This window comes from Phoenix dactylifera, chromosome 5 (assembly GCF_051530095.1).
Source record: "Phoenix dactylifera cultivar Ajwa chromosome 5, Ajwa_hap1_PhDact_Kaust_v1.1, whole genome shotgun sequence".
Lineage (NCBI taxonomy): Eukaryota > Viridiplantae > Streptophyta > Magnoliopsida > Arecales > Arecaceae > Phoenix > Phoenix dactylifera.
This window is the reverse complement of record NC_143194.1, coordinates 21,211,614-21,229,587: the sequence shown is the minus strand read 5'-3', so window position 1 is coordinate 21,229,587 and position 17,974 is coordinate 21,211,614. Positions and strand designations below refer to the sequence as shown.

At 41.5% G+C, this 17,974-nt stretch overlaps 1 pseudogene across 1 annotated transcript; it reads left to right on the top strand.

Moving 5' to 3' along the window:
• The first annotated feature begins 3,865 nt into the window (after positions 1–3,865).
• LOC108511655 (uncharacterized) lies at positions 3,866–13,385 on the top strand (annotated as a pseudogene). The gene is made up of 8 exons (XR_016395572.1): positions 3,866–4,154; positions 6,773–7,044; positions 7,270–7,389; positions 7,472–7,663; positions 7,771–7,935; positions 8,266–8,435; positions 8,514–8,669; positions 11,976–13,385. The product of XR_016395572.1 is annotated as an uncharacterized LOC108511655 (transcript).
• Positions 13,386–17,974: the final 4,589 nt, after the last annotated feature.

Sequence of the window (17,974 nt, the reverse complement as noted above, 5' to 3'; positions counted from 1 at the left end):
CACACTCTGGTGTTCAATCGTGCTAGAAAGGAGTATATGACTGTTTTGAAAATCATTCTCTGTTGTTTTGAAAATCATTCTCTATGTTTTGAAATGATATCCAGGCTTGCTATTAACTATCATAAAAGCTCCATCTCAGCTATTGGATAGGACAACATGGCTGTAACAAAATATGCAGGTTGGCTAAATTGTAGTTGCTCATCTCTTCCAATCAAATATCTTGGGCTTCCTCTTTGTGGGGGTAAACCTACTAAATCTAACTGGATGGTCTTGATTCAAAGAGTTGAGGCTAGACTGGCAACATGGAAAAGCAAATTTTTATCTTTTGAGAAGGAGGTTAACATTAATCAACTCTGTACTCTCCTTTCTCCCTATCTATTATATGTCAATTTACAAGCTTCCGGCATGGGTGATCAAGAGGATTGATAAATATCGAAGATCTTTTCTATGGTCAAGCTCTTCGAGGTATCATGGCACATCATATAAGGTTAATTGGAGTACAGTTTGTCTTCAAAAGGAGGATGGAGATTTGGGAGTCAAGGATCTGGCTGAATTTAATATGTCCCTATTATCAAAATGGGGATGGAGATATTTTTCAAATGACCCAAAAATTTGGAGAAAGCAAGTACAATTTGCATGCCATAGAAAAGTCAAATTATCTATGAGTTGGAAACCTATTAGAAGATGTTTTAATCTATGGCGTGACGTTATTAATGCTCTCCCTGTCTTTTGGAATAGAACTCAGTTCAAAATTGGCAATGGACATAATACACTATTTTGGAAAGATCTTTGGATTTGTGATGCACCCCTCCAATTCCTATTTTCCGCTTTATATAATCTTAGTAGGAGAAAAAATGGCACGGTTGTCAATCACTATAACCCACATTCTATGTCTTGGAAGCTTAGGAGGCCATCCTCTACCTCCTTCGAAGCTCAAACCCAGTTCGTTAATCTTTCGTCTCTTTTGGTTTCGGTCACTCTTAATCAGATAGAAGACCAAATATATTGGAACTTAAGTAGCAATGGATCCTTCTCCACAAAATCACTTTACCACTTCTTAAACACCAGGAGTATCAAATGTAGATTTGCTAACTCATTGTGGAAGCTTTCAATACCACTTAAAATCAAATGCTTTCTTTGATTGTTTTGGAAAAAGAAGCTTAACACTAGAGAACTTTGGAAAAAAAATTGGAAAAGAATCTTGGCGGTTGTGTTTTGTGCCATGATACAAATGAGACTGTTGATCATCTCTTCTGCACTTGTAAGTTCTTTTTAACTATATGGAAGACCATTTGTTCGTCTCTTGGGGTGCTTCATCCTCAACTAAACTTTGAAAATCTATGCATTGATTGGAGGTTGAACCATTTTACAAAATGTGCTCAGCATGTCATTCTCATGTTGATTGCTGCTATATGTTGGACCTATTGGAAGGAGCGGAACTCCAAAATTTTTCTAAATAAAAGATCTTCAATTGCCTCGATTACTGCAGAAGGACTTAGAAATTTCAATGACTGGGTGGTGCTATGCGATCCTATTACGCAAATGGAGCTGGAAAGAATTTGGTCCAAAGTGAGGAATGTTATCTCTAAGCTTGTGGATGACTAATGCAGTTGAACTATATCAGTTTTTTTTTTTTGCTAGGGAATGCTCTCATTTCAGATTGCTCGAGCAAAGGATCTTGTTTTTCCTTTCAGTATGGTTCTGCCATTGGTTGTATATGATGGAGTTTTTAGCCAGCTACATCTTTGCTGAGATATCCTCTTGGAAGTCAAATATGATTGGAGCATATTATGCCATGCTTACGTTCAACTGTCATGCAGTCCTAGAAAGGAAAGACATTGCAGAACAGATCAGCCCCCCCTTCGACCTGTGCCTCAGCTGCAATCAGCCTCTTCAATGACTGAAAGATTGTAACTTTGTCTCTTTCAGCTACAGCTCATGTTCGTCATCTTATGCCTTCATATTGTATTATGCTTCAAAAAAGGTACCAGACATGGAATAAAAATTGGTGGTGGAAAATTGGTTGTTTTCTTGTTTCAAAGACTTTTTCAAGCTCCTGTGAAATTTGGAGCTTGTGGCTATTCTGGATTCTGGTATTTTTTCTTGAAAATCTTTGTGAAATTGCTTGAAACTTCTAGGCAATGAATGCTCCTACTTATTGGTTTGGATGAGGTTCTTTCCTCCACTGATTATCAGACACTTGGTTTAGAACCATTTAGTTTCTTTTCTTGCATGTGTTCCTCTCCTCTTTTGACGATGTAACTGATCTAGCCTCTCATCTCTGTTGTAAATACGATTAATCTTTAATAAAAGCAGGGCGGCTCCTTTTTGCCTCCCCTTTACGTCAAAAAAAAAAAGGTTATATGAGTACAGTTGGATTACACTCTTGTTCATGAGTTTATCGGCATGTAGCATTAATTGTGCAAGTGGATCCCAATTCTGCATTGCAACAGGGAAAGAGATGAAGGGATGATCCTCCTCCAACCAAACTAGGTGTAAAAGTATCCACTGAGTGCTCTGCTTTTGGAAGATTCAAGAGAAAACAATCCTAGCAAAGTTTAGAATGTAGACCTCTTTAGCATCCCATGGCCATTGCAAACCAGTATCTTTGCATAAAGAGGTGGCATATGGTCCATTCTTTGTGGAATCAAACTTGCGCCAAGTAGGTTGGCATCCTTGTGTTGGACCACGACTTGTACACGAAAAAAATAATATAGTGTTTGTTTTTTTCCCGATTTCAAACTCGCACCGTCAAGTGAATATCGCGTAAACTATTTTTTTAGCTAAACAGCACATTTCATTAAGCTAATAAAATGGGCTAAAAAAAGTTGAACTAGAGCAATTCAATCAAAGAAATGATATCTCAATGCAACCTTACCATGATACCAAGACCCGTCGAATCAAAGAGGAGAGAAATAACTTCAAAAACAACTGCATACCATTATTATGTTTAAAATCAAGCAACCTTACCATGATACCAAGACCCACCGTCCGATCAAAGAGGAGAAAAATAACTTCAAAAAACAACTGCATACCATCGTCTGCAAGCCTATTGACATGCACATCTATGCAAGAAACCGGAAACAACCATTGAATTAACAAACAAGAAACAAATAAATTGAACCGGCACATAAATTGAATCTACCACCGGTTGGACCAAAGCAAAGCAGATGCATTTATGTCGTAGATTGTTGGCTTAGACCTATTTTCACTAAAAAAAATTATCTTTTTCAATGCTTTTTAGAGCACATACCGTCACTTATAAGCATCGGTAATTTTATTGCCGATGCTTTAGAAAGCGTTGCAAAAACGTCGGCAATATGAGAGTGAAAAAAAAATCTGCTGACGCTTGTAAAAAGCGTCGCTAACTGCCAGTAGAGTAACTATAAAACCAAAATTTATCAAAATAAATAAATTTTTAGAACAACAGAAAATCTCTTCTTCCACAAGGATGACCAAAAAAAGCATAGTATTAGCTTCAAACACGAAGAGAACGCCATCAATGCAATGTCATCAAGCCGATTTTACGATTAATATGATAGAAGCACTTTCTTGTTTGAAGCCAATTCTCAAACCACATTTCCTGAGGTAATCTATAAGTACTAAAACATGAGATTTATCTAGATCAAAAGAGGAAATAAAAAGTAAAACTCTCAATAGTCCTCCCAGTCACTGAAGCTACGGAACATACAATAACAGAGACAGCAAATGCTAAGAATCCTAAGTTGGGGAGATGCCTGGTGCGATTGGGCTGCTATGTTGGCATTTCTTCGAACACTCGGTGGACGACACTGATGGTGGATCGCAGAGTTAGTGTGCCGGCCAGATTGGAGGCCATTGTGGGGCGACGACCCTTTGCATCCAAATGGGGGAGGGCGGGACCTCCTCCGGGGATGACCAGGCCGGCTCCGACGTGGTCTGCGGTGGCCCAAGGAGCTCCAAGGCTGACGATTTTGTCCACCCGGAGGAGCTGGGTGGATCCATTCACCTTCTTGCGGGTGATTGGCTCAATGTGGATGGCCCACTTTTTGCGGTATACTTGCACGACCTTGCCCTCTCGGCCTTTGTAAGTGCCGCGCACGACCTGGACCTCGTTGTCCTTGCGGACGGAGACCGATTGACCGACTTCATCTCATCGCTTCTCCTCTCTGCTGGTGGCTGGGTTGTGCTTGAGGGCACCAAATTGTGGAAGGACGACTTATATCTTGTTTGGGTGGAGGGGAAATGGCCTCCAACGACGCTTATAAGCGTTGTCGTAGGCCCAGGCTCCCCATTCCCATCGTGTGTCCGAGGCCAACTTTGGCCTTCGACGACGCTTATAAGCATCGTCGGAGGCCAAAGCTTGGTACGACTCTCATAAGCGTCGTCTAATCTAGATTCCTTCCGACGTTACTAAAAGCGTCGGCAAATTTTGGTGCGGTGACCAAATTGCCAACGCTTCTTTCTTGCGTCTGCAACTAAGAGTCCAAAAAACTCATTTTTACTATAGTGTTTCTTACCCTCGATGGCATGCTATCAATACATCAAGCACATGACAAGGTTTGGCCTTTTCCAAAAGTCCAATGGCTTCTTTCCTAGGCTTTGTATCATTCGCACGACCTGGACCTCGTCGTCCTTGCGGACGGAGACTGACCGACCGACCGACCGACTTCATCTCATCGCTTCTCCTCTCTGCCGGCGGCTGGGTTGTGCTTGAGGGCACCAAATTGCGGAAGGATGACTTATATCTTGTTTGGGTTGAGGGAAAATGGCCTCCGACGATGCTTATAAGCGTTGTCTTAGGTCCAGGCTCTCCATTCCCATCATGTGTCCAAGGCGAGCTTTGGCCTCCGACGATGCTTTTAAGTGTTGTTGGAGGCCAAAGCTTGGTACGATGCTCATAAGCGTCGTCTAATCCGGATTCCTTCCGATGTTACTAAGAAGCGTCGGCAAATTTTGGTGCGGTGACCAAATTGCCGATGTTTCGTTCTCACGTCGGCAACTAAGAGTTCAAGAAACTCATTTTTACTATAGTGTTTCTTACCCTCGATGGCACACTATCATTACATCAAGCACATGACAAGGTTCGGCCTTTTCCAAAAGTCCAATGGCTTCTTTCTTAGACGTTGTATCATTCGCACGACCTGGACCTCATCATCCTTGCGGATGGGGACCGACTGATTGACTTCATATCATCACTTCTCCTCTCTGCCGGCGGCTAGGTTGTGCTCGAGGGCACCAAATTGTGGAAGAACAACTTGTATCTTGTTTGGGTGGAGGAGAAATGGTCTCTGACGATGCTTATAAGTGTTGTCTTAGGCCTAAGCTCCCCATTCCCATCGTGTGTCCGAGGCCAGCTTTGGCCTCCGACAACGCTTATAAGCGTTGTCGCAGGCCAAAGCATGGGACAATACTCATAAGCGTCATCTAATCCGGATTCCTTCCGACATTACTAAGAAACATCGGTAATTTTTGGCGCGGTGACCAAATTGCCGATGCTTCTTTCTTACATCGGCAGCTATGAGTCCAAGAAACTCATTTTTACTGTAGAGTTTCTTACCCTCGAAGGCATGCTATCATTACATCAAGCACATGACAAGGTTTGGCCTTTTTCAAAAGTCCAATGGCTTCTTTCTTAGGCTTTGTATCATTTGCACGACCTGGACTTCATCGTCCTTGCGGATGGGGACCGACTGACCGACTTCATCTCATCGCTTCTCCTCTCTGTCGGCGGATGGGTTGTGCTTGAGGGCACCAAATTGCGGAAGGACGACTTATATCTTGTTTGGAACGAGGGAAAATGGCCTCCAGCGATGCTTATAAGCGTTGTCTTAGGCCCAGGCTCTCCATTTCCATCGTGTGTCCGAGGCCAGCTTTGGCCTCCGATGACGCTTATATGCGTCGTCTAATCCGGATTCCTTCTAACGTTACTAAGAAGCGTCGGCAAATTTTGGCGCGATGACCAAATTACCGACGCTTCTTTCTTGCGTCGGTAGCTAAGAGTCCAATAAACTCATTTTCACTGTTGTGTTTCTTACCCTTGAAGGCACGCTATCATTACATCAAGCACATGACAAGGTTCGGCCTTTTCCAAAAGTCCAATGGCTTCTTTCTTAGGCTTTGTATCATTCGCACGGCCTGGACCTCGTCGTCCTTGCAGATGGGGACCGACCGACCGACTTCATCTCATTGCTTCTCCTCTTCGGCGGTGGCTGGGTTGTATCATTCGCACGACCTGGACCTCGTCGTCCTTGCAGATGGGGACCGACCGACCGACTTCATCTCATTGCTTCTCCTCTTCGGCGGTGGCTGGGTTGTGCTTTAGGGCACCAAAAAGTGGAAGGACGACTTATATCTTGTTTGGGTGGAGGGAAAATGGCCTCCGATAACGCTTATACGCGTCATCTTAGGCCTAGGCTCCCCATTCCCATCGTATGTCCGAGGCCAAAGCTTAGTACGAAGCTTACAAGCGTCGTCTAATCTGGATTCCTTCCGACGTTATTAAGAAGTGTCGGTAAATTTTGGCGCGATGACCAAATTGCCGACGTTTTTTTCTTGCACCAGTAGCTAAGAATCCGAAAAACTCATTTTTAACATAGTGTTTCTTTCCCTCAAAGGCACGCTATCATTGCATGACAAGTTTCGGCCTTTTCCAAAAATCCAATGGCTTCTTTCTTAGGCTTTGTATCATTGGCCAGGTCCCAAGGGCCTCCCACCACTCGATTTATCCTTCTGGAAGTATTTGGACTTTCTATATACTTGTCAGAGAAAAGATTGGGGTGAGGCCATCCAGCTCAAGATTCCAAACCTCTATACATTCTCCTCCACCAGAAAACCTTACAAGCCGAGAGAGAGAGAGAGAGAGAGAGAGTTGTGGCAGTCCCCCACCTTCTAAAATGGCTGCCGATTCTCCTCGTACTCTCATGCCACTTTTCCTTCTCCTCTGCTGCCAGAGCCACCCCTTCTTTCCCAATTAAGGCTGTCAACCTCGGAGGATGGCTGGTGACTGAGGGCTGGATCAAGCCATCCCTCTTTGATGGCATACCTATCAACAACGATCTCTTGGTACCACAACCCTTGCTTTCTGCATTATCTACATGAGTTTGAATTCCATTCTCTTGTTTTAGGATATTGGAATCCTTGGCTTGATGACATATTTGTTGATTTCAGTAGCATTGTTTTCTAATGGTTCCCGAGGTTCGATTCTCAGTTTCAGCCGCTGAGTTTTGTTTACGTATGTTCAAATATCTTGCTCAACTTCCTCTCAATAATGCCCGCCTTTAACTCTAGGATGGCACCCACCTCCAATTCGAGTCCGTGACGCAGCAGATGTACTTGTCCGCTGAGGATGGCGGCGGAACGATCATCGTCGCGAATCGGACTAGTGCTTCGGGTTGGGAAACCTTCACGGTTTGTGTTATTATTGCTCTGGTTTCTTATTATCTCTATATCAAGATTTTGAGCAACTAATCTTGATCTTATATCAAACCAGCTGTGGAGAATCACAGAGTCCACCTTCCAATTTAAGGTTTTCGATAAGCAATTCGTAGGCCTCAGCAGCCAAGGAGATGGTGTTGTGGCGGTCTCGACTAATCCTGGCCAATCAGAGACACTTGAGATTGTGAGGAATAACGATGACCCGAACTGAGTTCGGATCAAAGCACCAAATGGATTCTTCATACAGGTACTGATCGAGGTGCAAATTTTCTTCGCAACAATTTATGTACATTGTTGCTGTCGATATCCATTTGCCTCTTTTCTTCTTCAACGCCGAGCTTTGGTTGTTCGCAGGCGAAAACGGATGTGTTGGTGACTGCGGACTACCCTGGGAGTACCAGCTGGGGAGATGATGATCCTTCTGTCTTCCGGATGACTATAGTTGCCACACCGAAACTGCAAGGGGAGTACCAAGTCACCAATGGCTATGGACCAGAAAAGGCTCCACAAGTCATGAAGGTAATTGAGAGAGAGAGAGAGAGGCTTTACGAGTCAATTCTTTGACTTTGACTTGTCAACGTTTACCCAGCTGGAGATTATCCAACTTTTATGAATGGTCAGCAGTAAATTATTGTACTCATGACCATATCCTGCTAATGTGGTGCCTAACTTTTAGAAATCATCATCTCCTGAAGCTCGCCATTTTTGACTCTAGTTGTCAAGCTAGAGTGCTTACTTTGACTAGCCGACTTGCTCGCTTGGATACGCTAAGATATTATTTGGATCTCTTCTAAGATTTAGTGGTGGATTATGTAATTATGCCTCAACTTGTTTTATGAATGGTGGCAGGAGCATTGGAGCAGCTTTATAGTGGAGGATGACTTCAGTTTCATATCCCAGAATGGACTGAATGCTGTCAGAATTCCAGTTGGGTGGTGGATAGCCAGCGACCCGAATCCTCCAAAGCCTTTTGTTGGCGGGTCCCTCCAAGCTTTGGATAATGCTTTCGCATGGGCAGGGTGAGGAGGAATCCACTCCTGATGTTCTGTTCCGGAATTTGCTAATCTAAACTCGTCTTGCCCTGTCTTGATGTGCAGGAAGTATAACATAAAGGTCATTGTGGACCTCCATGCCGCACCTGGATCACAGAATGGGGATGCCCACAGTGGCACAAGAGATGGTTCTCAAGAATGGGGTCAGAATGATTCCTATATAGATCAGACGGTTGCAGTGATAGATTTTCTCACAGCTAGGTAGGCCTTCCTTGTCTTTTCCTTCCTCCATTCAACTATATCATTAGTTCAATACCCCAATCAAAATAATCTCCATAATACATGGACTAAGCATGTACAATTATCTTCGGTGGCATGCATCGACAATATGCCGATGATACATATTGCGCAAATTTCATGATATATGGCTTGAAACATTTGATGCTTTTATCGAAAAGCTTTCGTATGTTTGGACTATAGAGTTCCTCACAAAAAATATATATGCAATATGGAAGACACAAAAGAGAGAATTATTTTGGGGAACTTGTTTAGCGGTCCATTTATTGACCGAACTTTAACATTAAATCCCTGTTGACCGGTTGTTTAACAACCGGTCCATATATATTTCAACATTGCTTTATGGGACGAAAATGCCCCCGCCTCTCCCATTCCCACCGAAGAAGGAGAAGAAAAAGGCAGCCGCCGGCCACAGCCTCCCCCCTCTCGAGCCCCTTCCCGCGCCTGCCGCCGGCCATGGCCCGCCCCCTCCCGTGCCCGCTACCCCCTTCCGCGCCGCCGGGAATGCCTCCGCCCCCACGGTGGGGAGGTGCCGAAGAAGAGGAGCCGCTGGCCAGCCGTGGCTGCCGCAGCCGCCTCCGGCTGTGACTCCCCCCCGGTAGCCCCCTCCTGCGGCTGCCACCGTCCGGCCCCCTTCCGTAGCTGCCGGCCTCGTGAGAGGAGAAGGAAGAAGAAAGAAGGAGAAGTGAAGAAGAGAAGAAAAAAAGAAAAGAAAAAGAAAAGAAAGAAAGAAAAGGAAAGAAAAAGAAGAAAATAAAAGAAAATAAAAATAAAGTTAACTGTGTTCCTAGACAAGTTAACTGTGTTCACAGATAACTTAACTGTGTTCACAGACAAGTTAACTGTGTTCACAGACAACTTAACTGTATTCACAGACCTGGGGTCGACCCCTGCTCACCTGGAGTCAACCCCTTAACAGCACGAGTCAACCCCTGCTCATCTGGAGTCGACTCTCTCAGGTTTTTCTAGACAAGTTAACTGTCTTCACAGACAAGTTAACTGTGTTCCTAGACAAGTTAACTGTGTTCCTAGACAAGTTAATTGTGTTCCCAAACAATTTAACTGTGTTCCTAGACAACTGTGTTCCTAGACAAGTTAACTGTGTTCCTAGACAACTTAACTGTGTTCACAGACAACTTAACTGTGTTCACAGACAACTTAACTGTGTTCCTAGATAACTGTGTTCCTAGACAAATTAACTGTGTTCCTAAACAAGTTAACTGTGTTCCTAAACAACTTAACTATGTTTCTAGACAACTGTATTTCTAGACAAGTTAACTGTGTTCACAGACAACTTAACTGTATTCCCAAATAACTTAACTGTGTTCCTAGACAACTGTATTCCTAGACAAGTTAACTGTGTTCACAGACAACTTAACTGTGTTCCTAGACAAGTTAACTGTGTTCACAGACAACTTAACTGTATTCACAGATAAGTTGACTGTGTTCACAGACAAGTTAACTGTGTTCACAGACAACTTAACTGTGTTCCTAAACAAATTAACTGTGTTCTTATACAAGTTAACTATGTTCCTAGACAAGTTAATTGTGTTTCTAGACAAGTTAATTGTGTTCCCAAACAACTTAACTGTGTTCCTAGACAAGTTAACTGTGTTCCTAGACAACTTAACTGTGTTCCTAGACAACTGTGTTCACAGACAACTTAAATGTGTTCCTAAACAACTATGTTCTTAGACAACTGTATTCCTAGACAAGTTAACTGTGTTCCTAGACAAGTTAACAGTGTTCACAGACAACTTAACTGTGTCCACAAACAAGTTAACTGTGTTCACAGACAACTTAACTGTGTTCACAGACGTGGAGTCGACCCCTGCTCACCTAGAGTCGACCCCTTAACAGCATGAGTTGACCCCTGCTCACCTGGAGTCGACTCTCTTAGGCTTTCCAGAGAGCTGTTTTTCTGCCTGATTTCAAGGATCGACTCCAGCTCTTCAGGGGTCGACCCCAGCTCAACCCCAGCTCAGCATAAGTCTACAACAATTTTCTAATAACACTTAACTGTGTGCACAGTTCTATTTACTGTGTTCGCAGACAAAATAATTGTGTTCCGAAAAAAAATAACTGTGTACAGTTGAAATAACTGTGTTCCAGGGTAGAATAAGTGTGTTCCGGGATGATTTAATTGTGTTCCAAGCTTATTTAACCGTGTGCCATGCTAGATTAAGTGTGTTCCAAACTTATTTAACTGTGTTCCAAGCTTATTTAACTTTATTTTTCTTTTTTTCTTTTTTTCTTTTTTTTTCTTTTTTTTTCTTTTTTTTCTTCGCTTCTTCCCTTCTTCTTCTTTCTTCTCCTCCCGCGAGCTGGTGGCATACAATTAAGTTGTCTGCGAACACAGTTAACAGGACTGTGCACACAATTAAATGTTCTTAGAAAATTGTTGTAGAAGTGGATGAGTCGACCCAAGATTCTCACGAGTCGACCCCAGCAGAGCAGAAGTCGATCCAAGTGCAAGGCGAGTCGACCCTAGTTCAAACTTTTTCTCTTTTTTTTCTTTTTTTTTTCTTCTCTCTTCCCTTCTTCTTCTTTCTTCTCCTCCCGCGAGGCCGGCGGCGCCGAAAAGGGGCTGGGCTGCGGCAGACGCTGGAGGAGGGCGGGCCGTGGCCGGCGACAGCCGCAGGACGCGGGAGGGCGCCCTTCTTCCTCTTCTTCGGCACCTTCCCACCGTGGCGGTGGGGGCGGAGGCATTTCCAGCGGCGCGGCCACAGGAGGGGGCTTGGGAGGAGGCGAGCCGAGGCCGGCGGCGGCCGTGGGAGGGGGCGGGCCACGGTCGGTGGTGGCCGCGGCTGGGAGATTACAGTTTGGAAAGTCTCTGAAATTCTTCTTCTTTGGGAGAATGGGAGATCATGAGGGAAGGGGCATTTTTGGTATCTTATTTTAAAATAAAAGGGGCTTAGGGACCGGGAATTACAGTTTGGAAAGTCTCTGAACCGGATGTTTTAGATTTAATTAACAAGAACTTTTTGTTATAGTGGAGTCTTTATAGGGATGGGATAGTAATTTTCCAAATTATTTTTACCTGCTGGTATTTTTCTCTAAGAACTACCAATGCTAAAAAGCCCACAGAACAGGTTGGCTCATAAACTTAAGCTCAATGTGGATCCAATCCCATGCGAATGTTTTGGGTCATGAACATGGTTTTTAACTTAGTTTAGATCCACTGTTGTTGGACTCAAACCAGGTCAAAGTTTTTTCTGCAAAGTAGGTAACCAGAGTGCAGAACTCATGACCTTCCTTTTCTCCATGAAGGTATGCTAAAGACTCAAGCCTCCTTGCAATTGAGCTTATCAACGAGCCGCGAGCACCCGGGGTAACACTAGATAGCCTAGAAAAGTACTATCAAGCTGGATACAACACTGTTCGCAAATACACATCCGATGCCTACGTGATTATGTCGAACCGACTATCGGCCGACCCGACGGAGCTCCTCGGGTTTGCCAGCGGATTCCAGGGCTCTGTCATCGACGTCCACTACTACAATCTCTTCTCCAATCAGTTCAATGGCTCGACGGTGCAACAAAACATCGACTACGTTAACAACAACCGAGCCAAGGACCTTGCTACCATAACCAGATCTAATGGCCCCCTCACTTTTGTTGGTAAATTGCCGATTCAAGACTTTCCAATCGTCGTTTTCGATCTGTCGTCGGCTGAAATTGATGATTGATTAGAATGGGAGGTGAAAGGAGCAACAAAGGACGACTATCAAAGGTTTGCGCAGGCCCAATTAAATGTCTATGGGCAGGCCACCTTTGGATGGGCCTACTGGACCCTGAAGAATGTTGAAGACCATTGGAGCTTGGAATGGATGATTAAAAATGGCAGCATTACTTTGTAAACCAAGCTCTGCTGCTTAGGATTAGATCATGCCTACAATAATCCGAATAACGCTCAGAATTGAGTTGAATTTCCACCTAGCGACAAGCGGAAATACTACTAGAAAACTTGAAATGTCCAAGATCAATGCATTGTCGTTGATTACGCTACATAAATCAATAAATGGTGTTTAGGCAAATATCTTGTTTCTTTTGTCTGTGTGGTCCAAAAAATCTAGATGTGACCAAATCAAAGGCATATGCTTGGTGCTGAAATTCTGTTCGCAATCATAGCAATAGGAACCAAATCCTTTTAAGATTTCGCCATTGAGTTTGACATGCAAAAGAAAATAACTTCAGAAGAGGCGAAGAAACCGCTGACTGAAACTTTCAAAATGATAAAGCGGGTGGAGTTTGTATGATGCAATTGTTCACTTGAAGCAGTTGCAGAGGAAGTCTCAAGTTGATGGCTTGGGTTGTGTAGTTGTTGATGCCGTGCCAAGTTCGAACTGGCAAATGAGAAGTTGCTCTTTGGATCAGAGAGATACAGAAGACAGCCAAACTTGGCCTCTGTGATGTAGCTCTTTGGAAGAAGGAGATATAGGGAACTGAGATTCCAATCTCTTATGATGGGAATACGGTGCCACATATGTACCTGCAACAAATGTTGTCTTAGGTGTCTATAGAAATATTCTAGGCAGGTTTATTTACTTCTACTAGAGAAAAACCCATGAATCTGTTTTCTTCTATTTATGGGTTTGCTTCCGTCTCATCATAATGCTTGTTAAGAATATTTGCAGTGACAACTTAAGTATTATTTTCTAATATTTAATTTTGTTCGTTACAAGATTACTTTACATGTTGAGAATCTAATTTTTAATTAACTAATGCAGTTTTAATAGCATGAAAAAAAAGACTATTCTCCGGTTTCTTTGAAAATCTAAAATCCGGGACTTACCTTTTGATCTAGCATTGCATTGTGTTCCAATATATGAGTTTTCAATAAGGCTGCAAATGGATTGGATTGACCCGTGACCCGATCCGACCCAATCCATTTTGGAGGATCATGGGGCCGGGTCGGGTCCTAGAATTAGACCCGTTCTATTTTTTGGGTTGGGTCTAGGTTTATTTTGGATTGGATAATTTTGGATTTTCAATCCTACAACTTGATCCGACCCGAATCTATAAAATTATTTGAGCCTGCGGAGGTGTAAACAAGTTCTGAAGCCGTGGATGGGTTGATCCAAATCGGATCCGAATTTTTTGGGATAGGTCTGGGTTATACATGGACCCGACCCAATCCGAATGATTCGTTGAGTGAAAAATTTTAGCGGTGGACCCGATCAGATTTTTTATTGGGTTGGGTCTGGGTCCTAAAACTTGAATAAGAAACTGGATTAGGTCGGGGTCACTCAAAATCCGACCCAACCGGACCCATTTGCATCCTTAGTTTTCAAGAATGGGGCGTAAATGCAAATGCCTGAAGATCTGAAACCTGCCCACGGCTAAGTTGGTTTTTACCATGAAAAGCCGCCCAATGAATCAGATTTTGAAATCCAAAATGTATGAAATAAATAAAACAATGTCATGAATCTTTAACTATCGGACTTTTTTAATGTAGTGTGGTTTACAATCTCAATGCTATCACGGAATATAGACCTTAGTTGCAGAACTCTACATATGTACAGTCTTAATCCTGACTCGAACTCGAACCAGACCCAATCCGAATCCCAATTTTTTAGGTTGAGACCGGATTATAGACAAACCCAACCCAACCCGATCTTTGGGTTGAATCTAGGTCTAATATTAGAATCCGAACAAAAAACCAAATTAGATCAAGAACACTCATGATCTAGTCCAATCTGACTAATTTGCAATCATCTACACCTGAATTCGGTTACTGGAGGAAGAGCCTGTGAAGAGTAAGAAAAGAGCCATGTTTCCCTTGAAGGGAACAATTAATTACAGGGTTTTAAAATTGACATAAACTCCGTTGTATTGTTGTATTCACGTGATATCATATATTTATCCATGCATACTATTTTTGACATTGACAACATGCCAACATTTCTCTCAAGTTTCACTAAATCCAACTAAACATCACTATTTAAGAACATGCAATGTCCTCCGTCCAATGCTTCCAAACATGATAGCAATATTTTTCTGAATTATTAAAAACTTTTGAATTATTAAACTTTTAGTCACACTCCGGTTTGTTTCTACCCATTGAACCTTTTAAGGTTGGGTTCCCACCATGGTGATCTATCTTTATGGGCTAAGCCCCATCCCCCTCGACGACTCTAGAACTACTGTTTTAGACAAATCTTTTGTAAGCTGATCAGTCAAATTATTTTCTGATTTTATAAAATTCAAAACAATAACGTTATTTTTCGATTTATATCTTAATGATTTATGTCGCACTTTTAAGTGTCTGTTTATTTTTACATTGGCATTTTCTTGGTTACACTTATCTATTGCAGATTTACAGTCACTATATAAGAAGACATGTGGTAAAGGTGATTCATCTACAGGAAGGTCTATTAGTATATCTTTAAGCCACTCAGCCTCAGTGCTAGTGGTGTCTAAAGCTATCAGTTGAAACTCCGTGGTACTCCAAGATATCAAGGTTTGTTTGGTGGATTTCCAAGACACAGCAGCACCTCCTAGAAGAAAACATATTATGTGGTGGATTTAACATCTAAAGTATCGCTAATCTAGTTGGCATCACTATAGCCTTCTAGAACAGTAGGAAACCCACTATAGTACAAACTATAGGATGTAGTACCTTTAAGATACCTAAGGATCTTCTTTAATGTTGTCCAGTGATCTCTATTTGGATTAACAATATATCTGCTAAATCTATTCACAGTATATGCTATGTCTGGCCTGGTATAGTTTGCTAAGAATCCTAGTGAGCCTATGATTTGAGTATATAGGCTTTGAAGGATAGGAATTTCTAAATTCTTCTTAAGGTGTGTAGAGGGATCAAAGGCAGTAGAAACAGGCTGACAATCAGTATAATTAAATTTATTGAGAATCTTGTCAACATAATGACTTTGGGATAACTTAATACTATTTGCACTTCTAATTATTTTGGTAATCAAAATTAAGTCATCTTGTCCCAAGTCTTTCATATCAAACTTATGACTTAAGAATTGCTTTACTTCATCAATTATCTGAAGATATGTCCCAAATATTAGTATATCATCTACATAGAGGCACAAGATCACAAATTTATTTCCAACTTTCTTATAGCATACACATTCATCTATACTATTGATTTCAAATCCAAATGTCAGTATGGTTTCATCAAATTTCAAGTACCATTGCTTGGGTGCTTGTTTAAGATAGAGAGATCTGATTAATGTATGAACTTTATTTTCTTGGCCTGGGATTATAAATCCCTCTTGCTGCTCCATATAAATTTCTTCATTTAAATTTTTATTTAGAAAAGCTGTTTTCACATCCATCTGATAAATCACTAATTTATGGATGGAGGCTAATGCTATCAGGACCCCAATAGTAGTAATCCTAGCTATAGGTGCATAGACATCAAAGAAATCTACTCCAGGTCTCTGTGTAAAACCCTTGGCAATCAATCTAGCCTTAAATTTATCTACAAAGCCATCAGGCCTAAGTTTCTTCTTAAAAATCCATTTGCACCCTATAGTTTTACAGCCAGAACGAAAATCAATCAGTTCCCAAGTATGATTTTGCATAATTGACTGCATCTCATTGTCCACAGCTTCTCTCCAAAAAGGTGAATCCAAGGATTTCATTGCGTCCTCAAAAGTAGTTGAAGAGTCCTCTATAAGAAAGATATAGAAGTCATCTCCAAAAGTCTTTTCTACCCTGGATCTCTTACTCCTTCTAGGTTCTGCTTCTACTTCTATTTCTCTTGTCCTTGTTCTACTAGAGCTACTAGCTATACCACTATCTACTCTAGTCCTAAGTAGAAAGGTATCTTCAAAATATGCTGAATCTCTGGCTTCTATAATAGTGTTGTTACTAATATTATTTTCTTCTGAATTATTTACCAAAAATCTAATGGCATTACTATTGGCGCCATATCCTATGAATATGACATCCACTGTTTTGGGCCCTATTTTTTTTCTTCCTTAAAATCAAGTATTTTCACTTTTGTCAAGCACCCCCATACTTTCAAATAGCTAAGATTAGGTTTTCTATATTTCCAAACTTCATACAGGGTTAGATCATTATTTTTAGAGAAAATCCTATTGAGGATATAACAGGCTGAAACTAGAGCTTGCCCTCACAAATTCTCTAGTACTCCTGAGCTTATATTGCTCTTTAATTCTAATCGAGTTCAAAACTTGGATTAGGGTGAGACCTCCTTAGGTATGGCTTAGAGTTTTAGCAAAATCAGACTAAAAATTGGGTAGTTTGTCTATCAGACAGGCTACCTGAAATGATTCATCCAAATTGGTTCCATTGGTCCTAAGCTCGTGGATCAGAATTTCAAAATCATGGATTTGGTCATTCATAGGCTTTGAGTCTACCATCCTAAAATTATTGAAGTCGGAGGCTTTGAACCTCTTTATCCCAGCATCATCAAGACCATATTTGCTATCTAGGGTGTCCCAGAGTTCTTTGGTACTCTTGTCTGTGTAGTAAATGTTATACAGCCTTTCAGAAAGGACACCTAGGATTCTATGGATGCAATGATGGTCTATCTCATCAGGTATCCTAGAGGGAGTGCTGGTGGAGGTAGAAGGTTCAGTGTGGGAGGAGGATGAACTCTGGTTTAAATTTTGGCGAGTAGCATATCATGAAGTAGTTGGGTTGGACCCGTTATCAACTTTAGTGGTGCTCTCATCTATGGTTGAGATCAACCCTAATGTGGTGAGCCAGAACCGTATTTGGTTCTGCCACCTCCTAAAGTTATGGTCATCAAATTTTTCAGGTTTGGCACTAAGGTGGTCACTAGCGTTTGAGGTCATAAGTTGAAGGTTATATAAAAGAGATAGAAACCTGAATGAAGGCAAAAAATTTATGTCAAAAGATTGCACTAAAATTTATATTGAATTTTGAATGTCTAGTTGATATATCTAAAAAAATAATAGGCAGATCAGCTCCAGATCGGTTGTGGAGCACTAGGCATACTTAAGTACTAGCCTTTCTTAGGCACGTATGCCTTTTTGATAAACTTTTATTTGATACTATTAGTTAGTGGATATAATTACTAGATATCACACAAATTCAATTATTACAAAAGCCTAACTGCAAACTTAAATTTGTTATTATGGATTAATCAATTTCCAAATTTTTGGTTTGAATTTTTCGAATTCGTAATAATTAATTATTAATTTGGTGCTAGCTAGACAATTATTGTAATTGAATCTAATATGTCAATTCAATGAATTATTATTAGAATTAATTTATTACATTATTAGAATAATTGATTACTAATTT